Raw genomic sequence first — 14,550 nt, forward strand, 5'->3', positions numbered from 1 at the left:
TGCCTGCGCACCCCAGATACAGCTGCAGAGGCATGTGTATGCACTAACCTCATTTTGGGGTACGGCAGATACTTTATTAGTCCTATGTACAATGGGCAACAAAATGTTCAGTGGACCCCTGGAATTTATCTCTTATACAGATAACTAGAATCTCAGCTGCCATAAAAAAAGCCAGGACTTAGGGGCTGTTCCTGCTGAATTGTGTTTAGTACAGGGGAATACCTATACTCTATGCTGGCTGTACAAATATATATTTACTTATGTTGGATTCGCCAGAATCTGTTCTTTTTTTTAATGTGTCATTTTCTAGGGTAAACCTACTGTTAGTGGAATGTTTGGCCTTGAAATCAGAAGTATGCAGTTTTGTGCTGCTTGTAGTGGTTCATCTATACAAGTGATTTTGCATAGAAGTCATTAGGGTTGAGGCGCCTCATACACATTTAAATAAAGAAAAGGATTCCTTTTCTTTATCTATACAAGTGAGCAATCTCCATAAAACTATATATATATTTTGTATTGGCGCATTCAAGAGAAATAGAACTTTCCAAATCTGCTGTGTTAGCTTATATTAAATAAATCATGTTTGTGATATCTGTGTTTGTATTATGGGAAATATATTTGATTTTCATTTTTTAGACACCTAGAAGCCTATATCTTTTTACAGATGTGGAATTACACCACATTTCTAGCATATTTTGAAAGCTTAGGTTGTCCTGAAAAAAACAATATATTTTTTTCCTGGGTAAACCAAAAGACCCTCCCAGGAAAGGCCCCTAAACTGAAAGATAGCAAAATGGTCTGGCAATAAAAGTACCAAATCAGTCAAATCAGCTGACAGTGAAAGGGTTAAAGTGGAACTCCATCCAAGAACTTTTTTGGCGGATAAAAATGTAACTCTGAGCAGCTTCCCAACATTTATTCATTCCTAAATCTCATTGGGTTTATAGACATGTGTCATTGTGATTGGCTGTCTGCCCCTTTTTGTTCTCTGAACTGCTGTTTCTGACTCATGAAACTTTGTAACTCTAAGCTGCTTCCCAATATACATTCATTCCTCATTCTTTTTTGTTCTCTAAACTGCTGTTTCTGACTCCTGAAACAATGTAACTCTATGCAACTTCCCAATATCCATTTATTCCTCATTCTCACTGGGTTTATAGTTATGTGTAACTGAACTGCAGGTTCTGACTCCTGAAACCTTGTAACTCTATGCAACTTCCCAATAGCCATTCATTCCTCATTCTCATTAGGTTTATAGTCATGTGTAACTGTCATAGTGATTGGCTGTCACCAGTGGCATAACTACAGAGGAAGCCGACCCAGCAGTCGCGGGGGGGCCTGGGAGTACAGGGGGCCCGAGCACCGAATATAAACATTGTGAGCAGAGCACACATCTTGCCAAGTTGCTGGCCCCACCACAGAACGGCGCTTATTATTTGCAGATCGCACTTGTGCATTAAGATAGTCTTGCCCCAAAGGCGGTATGTACTGCGTGACCTCACAGCATCACAGCATGGATTAGAAAACTGTTTTCAGAATATCTGGACTGTCCTACTAAGAGCGTGACTCTTGGGCGGCATGCCTTCGTATCTATGTGAGCGGGACAGGGTCGTACCGGAGGGGTACCATGGAGTATTTACTCCAGGTTAAGCTGGGCTGCCTGTTTGGGCTGCTGTTTCTCCCTTTGTTATTCAGGCTGGGGCCTTCCAGAGTGAAATGCTTCCGGGAAGGGCTGGAAAGAGGCGAGTGTCGGCTACCAGCTGTGTTCCCTCTGCTATTGCTGTTTCTTTCTAATGTGAGGATCGTGACGAGGGCCACAATTTCTAGATAATGTTCTGGATATGCAACTGATCAAGCCTTGGGAGAATATATTTGGTATTGCTCGGCGGTGGTATGACAAACTGCACTGAACTGCACAGCATGCTAATGAATTACCTCCAAGGTGCCTGATAATCTCATCTATTAAAAAAAACAATATTATGCCGGCAAATGATTTCCAATTGTTTTATTCTCATTTAGGGTTGCCACCTGTTCAGTTTTGGCCCAAACTGTTTTTCTTAGGCCTGTTCGGATCTCAGCTGTCTGTTCAGTTTTCAGATTTGGGTTAGGAATGAATTTGTACATGGTAGAATTAATTATTTGCAGTGTAATTTAGAATTGCCATACCATAAAAATCATGACGGCATCCCTTTAAGTTCAGTGCAGATTTTTTTTATCCTTGGTATCCTGCTCCCATCAAGCTTCAATCAAAAATTTAAAGCAAAAGTATGTTGCAGTCCAGCAACACCTGAAGTGCACTAAATGTGTTTGTTGCTTAAAATTCCTAATTATTTTCCAGGACTGAGTTATCTTACTTGATGCCCTTTATAATTTTCTTTTGAAAAAAAACCCTGTGCCACATGAATTTACATGTGTGTGTTAACTGTGACGTAACTACCGAGGAAGCAGAGCCAGCAATCGCGGGGAGGCCCGGGGGTACAGGGGGCCCAGTAGGGGGCCTGATTCCTCAGTAGCATGTGCAACTGGCAGGGACAATTTTGGGGCAGAGCAACGTCATGTCGAATGAGCGTGTCCACCTAATCCTTCACTCTTCCATCAGTGAGGCGGGTGCTTGAGAGTTCTGTGGTACCGTGAGAGTTTGCACTGCGGATGGAGCTGGCGGCTGGGGCAGGATAAGCAGTGGGGGGGAGTCACAGCCAAAACAAACCATCTCTTGCAGCAGCTGGTACTTACAATCCACCTGTCTGTTTACGCGTCTTCACACTTGGCTACTTTAAGCACAAAGCCTGGGGATCGAGCTCCTTTTGAAGGCCTCAGTCACAGTTCCTTGTTAGAACTTTTTCTTTCATTCTCTTTGCGGTTCTCCACCGTGAATGATGCCCAAAATAAATATAGTGGCAGGTGTGAATACCGTTTCATTTGCAAGACATGGAGTGCTGGAGTTGGAGAACTTTCTGTGAACTTTCAGTATAAAATACTTTCTATTTTAAATTTGTACAGTCTGGATTGATTTTTGCCCAGAGTTTGCTGCACTTTCTGAATCAGCTGCTAGGACTATTTTTTTTCAGGAAATGCAACATTATTGATGTGTGGGTATAGCTACCATAAGGGACTGGAGAAGGTACAACAGACAGGGGACCCTTGGCATTCAAAATAGGCCCTGACATTTCTAGCATGCAGAGGCCCAAACAGCTCCCCCACAGGTCCAATAAATAATGTATGTCTATGGTATGTTATAGCAGCCCCTCTGGCAGGGGAACTAAAAGACGTGCAAAGTTTCTATTTGGGAGCCACTAAGTGGGCAGAGGTTGTGGTGAGTGGGTTGGATTTGATGGATCGAATCCAACTAATTTTACTGGAGGGGCTGAGAAATGGGTGTGAACAGTGTGCATGGCCCTGGGAAAAGTTAGGCCCAATATGGGAGCAATATGTCAGCCCAAACCCTCGTGACTCACAGATAAACCCGTAGGTTTCATCCTTGTCCACACCATGGCGAGCACAGGGCTTATGGTCTGCATGTACAGGTCGTACCTTTCAATGAAATAGCAATAGCCATAAAATACACAGGTAGGGATATAGTTAGTGTAGGGACCCATAGGTTTTACTATGTTCCTATGGCTTTAAATCCCTACCCTTTACTTCCCTAGTTACTAGGCAAAAGCCTATGTATCTAATAACCAGTAATTATTGGCCATAGGGTGTAATGAACACTTCCTACCACACTTCAATAGTGTCTGGAAAGGGGTAGATCTTCCTCTTTGGCTCCTGGTGTCCTTCCAGCTGGGTTGTTGCCGTTGAGCCTGGGTACACCAAGGCCCAGTAAAGCCACCGCCCTAAAGGGACAGCACCTTTAGTGTTTAAGTCGGGGACCAGGAATCCCCATGAATGAGGATTAGTAAGTGCGGGATAGATTGTTTCATAGACTCTCTAGGAGATTGAGATAGACCGCTTATATAGCAAGAGCAGTTGTGTGCTCCATCAAGGATCAGTAGCAGGGAGTAGCTTCCCAAATGGCTTCCTTGTATGCCTTTAGTGAAGGGACCACAGTGGATAGGGTGTTAGGCTAGACTTCTTCTCCCTAACCACTCCACTGGATGGGATCCAGACCACTTAGAGGTGTATCTGCCTGAGGGAATTGATGTACGCTTGACTACTATGCCTTATGGGAGTCACATCCTTCATTGCTGTATCATCCTCCTCTATCTACTTGAAACTGTGATATGTTAATACCTCCTCATACGTGAGTAAACCTGTGGTCATTTGTCTGTGCTTAATAAACCATCCATTTGTTTCACCCTAAACCTCCTGTCATCCAATCTTTTTCCTATGTCATGTACAGTAGCCTGAGTGTTGTAGTTCCACTACACCTTTATGGGAGACTTCCACTTAACGAAGGCCCTGATCCTGATGTGTGAGTCCAATGTAACCCATGCTCCTTACATGGACAATTAACTACTTGTGGCCTGGATAGCCCAGATTAGAGTTACATTAGTTAGCCAAAAATGTAATATATAAAGGCTGGAGTGTCTGGATGTCAGAACATTGGCTCTCTTGGTTTCTACCAGGCAGTAACCAATCAGTGACTTGAGGGGGGTCACATGGGTCATAACTGTTTGCTTTTGAATATGAGCTGAATGCTGAGGATCAATTGCAAACTCACTGAACACTTATGTCACACGTTGCCACCTCAAGTTGCTAACTAACTCAGATTTAGAGAGCTGAAAAGCAGGGAAGTAGTGTTCTGTTATGTTACACATCCAGTTACTCCAGCCTTTATACATTACATTTTTGCCTAACTAACTATATTAGAAACACCGATGATGGATGGTTTAAAGAAAGCTGAATAGAAACAGGCTGAATATTGGCACAGGATGATTTATGAATATGTAATATTTTGCAGGATCACTCTTCAAGTGGAAAGGTAGAGTTATTGGTCAGATTCCTGTTTCAGTATTAATATTCCGTCCATGGACCATCGCTAGCAGTAACAAAATCATCTACTGAAAAGGATTTCACAGCCTTCCCTTCACCTATATAGAAATTTGCTCTGCCTTATTTAGAGCTGCGCATTGAGATCTTATTCTTTTAAATTATACAGTTTAACATCAGGGCTATGTAGCCCCAGAATACCCACCAGTTGTGTATTACAATAGCTTCTACACTTTTCCACACTAATCTGGCAATTTAATTTTTTCTTCATGAATTTAAACTCTTTTGGATCAATTATCATTACCCAGACCCAAATGCAAGAGCACTAAGAAGTGTAAAATTGTGCCCCTTTATGAACAGAGCACTTGCTTCCAGGGCAGTTGTTGCACTCAGCATTTAGAGCCAGATTAAAAATCTGTTGCAAAGATCAGAGCATAGCACGACATCTGCAAGGCAACTCTGTGCTTAACACTTGCCATAGTTAGTTATTAATTATGTCTTTTCTGTGTCTTGCAGACCCAGGTACATCCTAGCCTGTTGCTTGAATGAAGCACAAGCGATGTGGCTACCTGGAAACTCTCACTAGCTGTTCACCACTCTTCCTCTCAGAATGCAGCATATTCATAATAAGGTGAATAATAAGGCTAAATGCAAAGTACAAACAAAACATTTTGTTGCACCTTGGAAATGATCCCCTTTATAAGCAGGCAGACCATCTAGACATCTTTATCTGAAATAGATGGATGCAAGTGAAACTGTACCCCCTACTGTAAATAATAAGGATATTCGATTTCACTAAGTGGTTGATTCTGCAACCATATAAAGGCACAAGGCTGCAGGCTGAGTTATAGAGGGAACTCTAAGTATCATCCAAGTATTATATGGGATAATGTACCCCCACTGTAAATTTTAAGGATATTAAAAGCCATTGAGGGGTTCAGGACCATATAAATGCATATGGCTGCAGGCTGAGTTAGTCAGTTGACTATCACTCGTATTATAAGGGATACTGCAACCCCACTGTAAATTGTATGGATATTAGAAGTCACTGAGAGGTTGTGACCATGTAAAGGCACAGAGCTACAGGCTAAGTGATACAGGGGACTATAAGGGATACTGTACCCCCTAAATGATATGGGTGTTATATGTAACTGAGGGGTTCTGTGATCATAAAAGACACAAGACTGTGGACTAAGTTATACAGTGGACCCTAAGTATCACCCAGGTATTTTAAGAGATTGTGTGCCCCCCACCGTAAATGTTAAGGATATTTGCTATCACTGAGGGGTTCTGTGACCATATAAAGTCATGAGGCTGCAGGTTGAGTTATACAGAGATCTTTGAGCATCACTCATATACTATAAGAGACAACATACTCCCTACTTTAAATGATAAGGATATCGGGATCATATATATATATATATATATATATATATATATATATATATATATATATATATATATATATATATATATATATATATATATATATATATATATATATATATATATATATATATATATATATGTTATTGGCGCATGCAGGAGACATAGAAAACATTTTCAAATCTGCTGTGTTCTCTTACATAAATAAATTGTGTTTCTGATATATGTGTTTGATTTATGGGAAACATGATTTTTCTTTCATTTTTTAGACACATAGAAACCAATATCTTTTTACAGAGGTGGAATTACACTAAAATTCTAGCATATTTTGAAAGCTTAGGTTGTCCTAAAAATGATATATTGTTTTTCTGGGTAAACTAAAAGACCGCCCAGGAAAGGCCCCTAAAGTGAAAGAGCACAAAAATGGTCAGTCAATAAAAGTACCAAATCAGCTGGCTGGCAGTGAAAGGGTTAAAGAGGAACTCCATTCAAAAACTTTTTTGGCTGATAAAAATGTAACTCTAAGCAGCTTCCCAATATCCATTCATTCTTCATTCTTTTCTGTCCTCTGAATTGCTGGTTATAACTCCTGAAACAATTTTTGTGTTCTCTGAACTGCTGGTTCTAACTCCTGAAACAATGTACCTCTATCTAAGCAGTTTTCAATATCCATTCATTCCTCATTCTTTTATGTTCTCTGAACTGCTGGTTCTAACTCCTGAAACAATGTACCTCTGACCCTTAAACGATGTAACTCCAAGCAACTTCCAAATTTCAATTAATTCCTCATTCTCACTAGGTTTATAGACATGTGTAAGTCACTGCCATTACCTGTCTGTCTCTTTTTGTTCTCTTAACTGCTGGTTCTGACTTTTGAAACAATGTAGCTGTAAGCAACTTTCCAATATCAATTAATTCCTCATTCTCACGAAGTTTATAGTCACGTCTAACTGTCATTGTGATTGGCTGTCAATCTCTTTCTGTCCCTTTCTGTTCTCTGAACTGCTGGTTCTGACTTGAAACAATGTATCTCTTAGCAACTTCCCAATATCAATGAACTCCTCATTCTCACTTGGTTTATAAACATCTGTCACTATTTGTTAACTGTATTGGCACATGCCAAATAATACACAGTACCAGCTCCCCCAGTATGTTCCTTTATTCTTATATACTGTCCTTTCCTTTCCAGAAAATACTCTCTTTCCGTGGTGCCATTGATTTGGCTCAGATTAAAGGTGTCGAGATTGTGATCACTGATCTCAGCAATGCTTGCAGGAACAGATACCCCTTCCAGGTAAGTCAAAGAAGTTACATACACACATTGTCTTTTAATTGCCTTCCAATTATCTCAGATGTGGGTATGCACGTGAAAAGAGATGTAACATCATAGGACCCCATAGTCTCATTGGTCTCCTGTTTTACCTCATGCATTTTGTTGACAAAGTCCATGGAGATCTGATTGTTAAGTACTTTGTTGCTACAGGAGTTAATTCTGCTGACAGTCGGCCTTAGAGGGGATTGTGTGGGGGGTGAGAAGGAATGGAATTCTTCTCTGTCCATTACCCGGACCCCCACCACCACTACCACCGCAAAAGCTTCTCATAACCTGTACAGAGAGTTACCTTAAAACTAATCCATCATAAACATCCCCCTATATCAAGCACATCCATTTATTTAATGCCTGTTATAGTATCAATGGGGCACAATCTTAGAAATTCCTTTGGCTCATGACCTATTGAGTAAAGCAATATTTAATACATTTTAATCATTGGAGTTCAGTATGTATAATACTATAGTAGGTAGAATGACCTTATCTCTGTGTGTAGTTCAGCCCCATCATGTACATATTAACCAAGTCCCACAGCAGAACCCTTTATAGCAACTCACCTGCAGAGATATTAAACCATCCAGTTCTTCAATTAAACCCCTCTATGAGCAACACCACACAGTTTTACCCAACCCTGTTCTGCACTTGCAGATGTTCATCAGCCTCAGCGGTATTATTTAGATACACACAAACACACATCCCTTCACACAATTGGTCAGTCACCTTAAGCAGAATGAGGCACAGGAGACCCTCCCTTTAATATTCACCATAGCTATTTAATAAATACAGAGACATGTTTATGGGAAACCTGTTGGTGGGAACAGGAGATTTATTGATTTAAATATCCAATTATTGTTGGGCATCAACAATAATCAACAGCTGATGATCCAGAGGAAGGCAAAAAACCCCAGCACTTGGCCAATTTGAACTGAGGGTAAAAATTCCTTCCTGACTCCTTCAAACGGCAGTCGGTTTATACCCTGGTTCATGGCTAGACACAGACACACACAAACATAGACAAACACTCACAGACACACATAGACACACACAAACACACAAATATGTACAAACAGCCACAGAAGGCATGCAAGGAGCAGGGTTGCGTCGGTGGCAGCAGAACTGTCGGAAGATTCTTCTGGTGGAACGCTGAAAAGAAAAAGTTTAGAAATTGTTAAAATAACAATTAATTACAGACTTATACTTGTTTTTTTTTATTATATAAAAGGCTCATTCTGGCTCTACAGCATATCAGCTACCTGGCATGGCACCTTTTATTTTTATATTGATCACCTGGTGCCAGTCTTGCTTCCAGTGAGAAACCCATTCCCAAAGGTGGATATGTGAGCCAATGCTACAGCAGTCCTATCAGAGTTACCTACCTCCCCCCTCACTGGCCTACTAGAGAATCAGAACTGATATCTGTAGTCTTGGCCAGATTCTTACCCAGAGTACCTGGCACAACCTAAAGGCAACCCTACACCCAGCTTGCAGTTACGCACCATGACCGATCAGCACGTGAGTGTAGAAGGAGCCATACCCACTGTGGCCGCCATTCTTTTATTCTACTAATTTGGGCAGCCCATATGATAGGAACAGCAGGAGGTGAAATAGAGTTGCACTGGCGAACATGGGGCATCTGCAGATGAAAAGCAATAGCCCATAACTAGATACATTACCTGAATCCTCTGTAGTCCTTCCTTGGCCGCTTCCTTGGAGGAGCTTCTTCTTCTCCATCCGCTCCCTCTTCTTTATTCTCGGCTGCTGGAGCTTCCTCTTCATTCCTTTTCCTCTTCATTCCTACCTGTTCTTTCACTGCAGGAGATTGCTCCTCGATTTTCTCCTGTTGCTCCTCTTGCTGTTCTTTTCCGTGAGCTGCTTCTTCCTCCTCTTCTTTTACTTTTGCTCCTTCTTTCCCCTGTGAGGCAAGGGCTCCCTCTTTTGCTGCTGCAGTGGCTCCATCCTCCTTTTCTTTAGCTGCAGGAGTTTGTTTGTGCGTGTGTTTCTTACTAGGTTTGAAGGAAAGAAAATGTCAAATATTGAGTCATTATTGTCATATGTTTCCAAAGTATTGCAACTACAATTCTGATCACTGGAGGATTAAAATAGCCAGATAGACTTGTACCTAAGTAATAAAATTATACCTGCTACACACCTGTCCCTACTGTAACACATTGGGCAGTTACTGAGCTGAGTAAGTTCCATGCTGGGTTTCACCCAGTGATACATGCGGAGATAGGTGCTATGGTTGTAGGGACTTAAATAAGTTCCACAAGTTTCTGTGCTATTTATTATTAGTATGGCCAAAGCACCCAGAGCTATGAGAAAACATCTATTTTTTGAATATGTTATGAGCCAGTAACTGTAATTGAAAGTGTTAATTGCAAAGTACATACCGAGCAGCTTCCCGCAGCTTCTGCTCCCTCAAGAGCTCGATTTGAAACTGGCGAAAATGATCTTTGATGGTCTGTGAGCACAGGGGAGGCACAAGGATAGGAGGAAAGAAAGGAGACAATTAGGAATATGCCTGTATATGTGCTGCTAATAGTACCTTTTAAACACCCAAGAAAAGCATCAGGGACAGTGATCCCAGGTGAACTTACATTCTCCAGCCGCAGATACTCATATTTCTGCCTCCGTTTTTGCAGTCGTGTTGGATGACCCTGTGGAAGAAGAGAGTCAGTGTTAAGCGCTTCTTTGTACCAATGCCATTATTGTACCCATGTGGCCCCTTGTGATAAAACTCTACGCAGTGTCTGTGCATAACCCCATTTTTGTTGCTGGTGAAAATGGCACTTGGATGGGTGACTTTAGATGACCCCCCTCCTCCCAGGGGAGCAGGAGAGAGAATGAATAATATTGTTCTTAATTATTATAGAGACACAAAGTGAATAATAACCTCTCCTATAATAATAATAATAATAATAATACTAGTGACACTTACAGGAGGCAGCTTGGCATTCTTGATGGCGGCACGTTCCCTCTTGAGCACTTCCTATAACATAAAGAAAGAAGCTTGAGATAAGAGCTGGCAATCTAATATCATTTGTTCAATATTTCACAACCTCTATTCTACATACCAGTGAGTCGAGCATTAAACAGTATTGGGCAATGTTCTCCTTGGCCCTCATCCTCGGGTCCTCAACACACGTAAGAAGGAAGTGTTTTCTGAAAAAGAAAAATACCACTGAGCATTAATAAAATATTTTCCAGCCTTATTGCCCTTGCAATTAGCCTCGGGGCAATAGCAAATGATTCCCAACATGTCCATTTATGTTTTACTTACAGGTTGAAGTTCTTGCTGTATTGAACCCGGTAGTGATCTTCTGCAGGAAAAACACATTTCCATTAAATACCGAGCTAAAGGGGTAAAGGAATTCACATATAATAAAACTAATAACATTAGGAACTGATAAAGATTATTGGATTTTACCGTAATAAGAGGCAAGGGCCTCAAAGTCTGTATATTCTTTCCTGAAGTTCTTCAGGACGGAGTACAGCGTCTGTAAGTGAAAGAAAAAGCATTAGTGACAGAATACTAAAGGGCTCTAAATGCTGCTCATAGTCAGTCTCGCTCTGAGGAGAGTAGAGACAGAAAAGGGTTTGTGGTTTCTATGGGGCAAACATGCCCGGAATAAGGACATTTTATTCTGAAAAGGAAATAAACATAATCAGGCAAAATGAAGTCACAGTTAAAGGGTTTGTTCACCTTTAAATAATTTTTTTGCATGATGTAGAGGGTGATATTCTCAGACAATTTGCATTTGGTTATTGTTTGTGGTTTTTGAGTTATTTAGCTTTTTTTAGCAGCTTTTAATGAAGACCAATTAAAAGCTGCTTAGAATTAGCCATCCTATAACATACTAAAAGTTAACTAAAAGGCAGGCCATCCATTTATTTCCTTATCTGTATTCCCCCATTTATATGAAACATTGTTCCACTCAATGATAAAAGCCCATTATTAATGCTGCTGATGGATTTGCTTCTTATAAATCCCATATACAGTAACCGTATGGGCTCATATGCACAAAGCCACGTTGGACTCCACCCCCTAAGTGAATTTAGGACAGACTCGCTGAAGAAGAAATCAAGTGCTGTATCAGTTGAATTTGCAAGATTACCTCTTAAAGAAGATTCTCCTAAGGGGGAAAAAAGGGGGGCGGCGCAAGGCCGGGCCACCCCGAGGGGGGCCTTCCCTAAGGGACCCCTGGCTCTCTCTTACACTGTTCAGATGAAGATGTTATTAACTGAACAATGGAGAAGCCAAAAAAACCCAAAAAAAACATACAATTGATCCATTTGTTGCTATACTAATATCTATTGCATATGGCAATGTGACAAAGTATTTTCAAAGTTTTATGTTTTCCTACTTACCTCACTGATATTATTAACATTGTTTTCTACTGGTTCCTAGTTGAAAGAAAAAAAAAATGAAATCAATTATTTGTTGGAAAATGCGAAAATATTCTTCCCATGATATTATGGGTTTTTTTTTTGTTTTAATTGTGTTAGCCTCTTTAAAATATTTACCTGGCAGAGAAGATTGCCATATCCAGTCGGTTGCACCTGTTTAAGACAGCAAAGTAGAACAGTTCATATATGTAATGTTGCTTTATTTAATTTAATATTATTTAAATATAACTAATAATAAACTAATATTTGCTTACCAAACAGGGCATTTCTGTGTACATCTTCGGTAGTACCTGTTTTTTAAATAAAAAAAGGAGGGTAAGAGATTATTGATCAAGATAAATAAAAGACACATTATACTGTGAGATATAGTTTTGAGTATAAATGAATGCAGGGTTGGCATCTATTTTCTCATAAAAATGCAAGGGGTTACTGGACTGCCCCTTGCTGGAAAAGAAAAGGATAATTATACATTAGCAATGAAATGGGTTCTTAGCAATCAGGTCAATGGTGGTATGTAAGTGGCAATGGCCAATCTGTAAATCAAGTGAAATGTTAGATACATTTGTGTAGAGTTGGTGTCTAAGGCTACTGATCCACAGATAAGTCCGACTTGTTATTTAACAAAATCTAATTAACAAACTGAACAAATGTGGCCCCTTGGGAATAACATATGCTAGGCTATGCATCATAGTTCAAGAAGAGTGTTATATCTGCTAGAAGGTTTGGAGTGTTTTAGGTTTTATTATATTTTACGACATTGTTACATTATCCTCCATCTTTAACAAAACGTATGTATGACAAGTTTCTCTACTTACCAAAATGACTTCATTTTTCTCTTCTTTAACTTCTTTAACCTGGCAAAAGAAAATAGGTTTGAATATTAGAGGCAGTGATCAAGGTGTAACTAAATGAATAGGTCCATTAGAAGTTAGAATTAGGAAACTTAGCAGTTCCCAACCTCTAAGACCATTTTCCTTATAAAACAATACAGAAAACAAGGTATGATTTAATATTAGATATGCAGAAAGTGTACAAAATATAAGGCTATTATAAGCTGTTTCTTACAGTGAGTAATGAAAGGATTTGGTTTAGATCTAGCCAAAACCAACAATATATGAAATTTGTAATTAGAGATGCACCAAATCCACTATTTTGGATTCGGCCGAACCCCCGAATCCTTTGTGAAAGATTTGGCCAAATACCGATCCGAATCCTAATTTGCACTTGCATCTATATATAATTAGGGGTCGGAAGTGGAAAAAATGCATTTTCCTTCCCCGCCCCTAATTTGTATATGCAAATTTGGATTTGATTTGGCCAGGCTGAAAAAGGCCGAATCCTGTCCGAATCCCCAACCGAATCCTGGATTCAGTGCATCCCTATTTGTAATATTATTTTTCTATTAGATATGCAAAATTATAAAGTAAAGCTACATCCCACCATGGAGCTGTTATAGCTTCAACATGGGGAAACAAATTCACTAAATCGCTCAAAGAATGACGTAACTTTTTGGCTCCGGGCCCCCCCCCTGCAAATAAATATTTGGAGGGACCAGCGCAGAGCTATACCTACCCAGAAATACCCGCCCACCCACTCACCACCCCTGGCTGACATTTCCTGCCACCACTGATGTCCCCCATCCATCTGCTTCCCCTGCTCCCTGGTTGGAAGTAGGAGAGCGGCTGGGGGATTTCTTTGGCCTTAAACAGCTATAGAGAAAGAGGACCCCATGGTCCAGGCCCCCCTGTTCCTTGGGCCACGACTGTGGGGTCTGCTTCCTCTATAGTTATGCCAGTGAACTCAAATTTGAATCCGTTAAGACAGGGGTCCCCAACCTTTTTTGGCCCGGGGACTAAAAAAGAGCCAATTTTTTTTCCAAGTATGGAGGGGTCAGGGAGTGGTCAGAGGGGTTGTGAGGGGTCGGCGTCCAATTTGGGTGCGCCAGTGTCCTATTCGGCGCGCCGGCATCCAACTTGGGCGTGGGTTAATTGTTCAGCGGTCCAGTTCAGGACTGGCCCCGCGGTTGGGGACCCCTGAGTTAACAGGAAAATAACATTTATAGCACTTTCGTTTTCAAAGGTATATTTGATGAAATTTTAATTTTCATCACATGCATTTTAGTTTGTCATTAACAGTTTACACAGTTTTTCCATACAAACTAAAAATCTAGGATATGAGTATAAAAAAACCCTTACTTTCGTAAAACATTTGATGAAAATACTGCATATGCGTCGAAACATGATGGTTTTTGTATGTCGATAACTCTTTCTGTTGATTTGTATGTCAAAAATTCTTTCTCTCGATTTGTATTTCAAAAATTCTTTCTGTCGATTTGTATTTCAAAAATTCTTTCTGTTGATTTATTTGTTAAAAATTCTTTTTGGTGATTTATAAGTAGAATATTCTTTCTGTGGAGAGAGAAAAATCATTGGTTACACACTATGTAATAATCCTATGAATTGGTTATAAATAAGGTTGATTAATTTTTTAACAGGTAA

At 40.2% G+C, this 14,550-nt stretch overlaps 2 protein-coding genes across 3 annotated transcripts in view; one reads left to right on the top strand and one right to left on the bottom strand.

Moving 5' to 3' along the window:
- LOC121396962 overlaps positions 1-14,550 on the top strand; it is a 338,181-nt gene that overhangs the window by 232,556 nt on the left and 91,075 nt on the right. The window lies entirely within an intron of this gene.
- Positions 1-14,550, bottom strand: part of LOC121397285 — a 59,759-nt gene that overhangs the window by 10,910 nt on the left and 34,299 nt on the right. The gene's annotated exons all lie outside the window — the stretch shown is intronic.

Source organism: Xenopus laevis, chromosome 8L (assembly GCF_017654675.1).
Source record: "Xenopus laevis strain J_2021 chromosome 8L, Xenopus_laevis_v10.1, whole genome shotgun sequence".
Classification (NCBI taxonomy): domain Eukaryota; kingdom Metazoa; phylum Chordata; class Amphibia; order Anura; family Pipidae; genus Xenopus; species Xenopus laevis.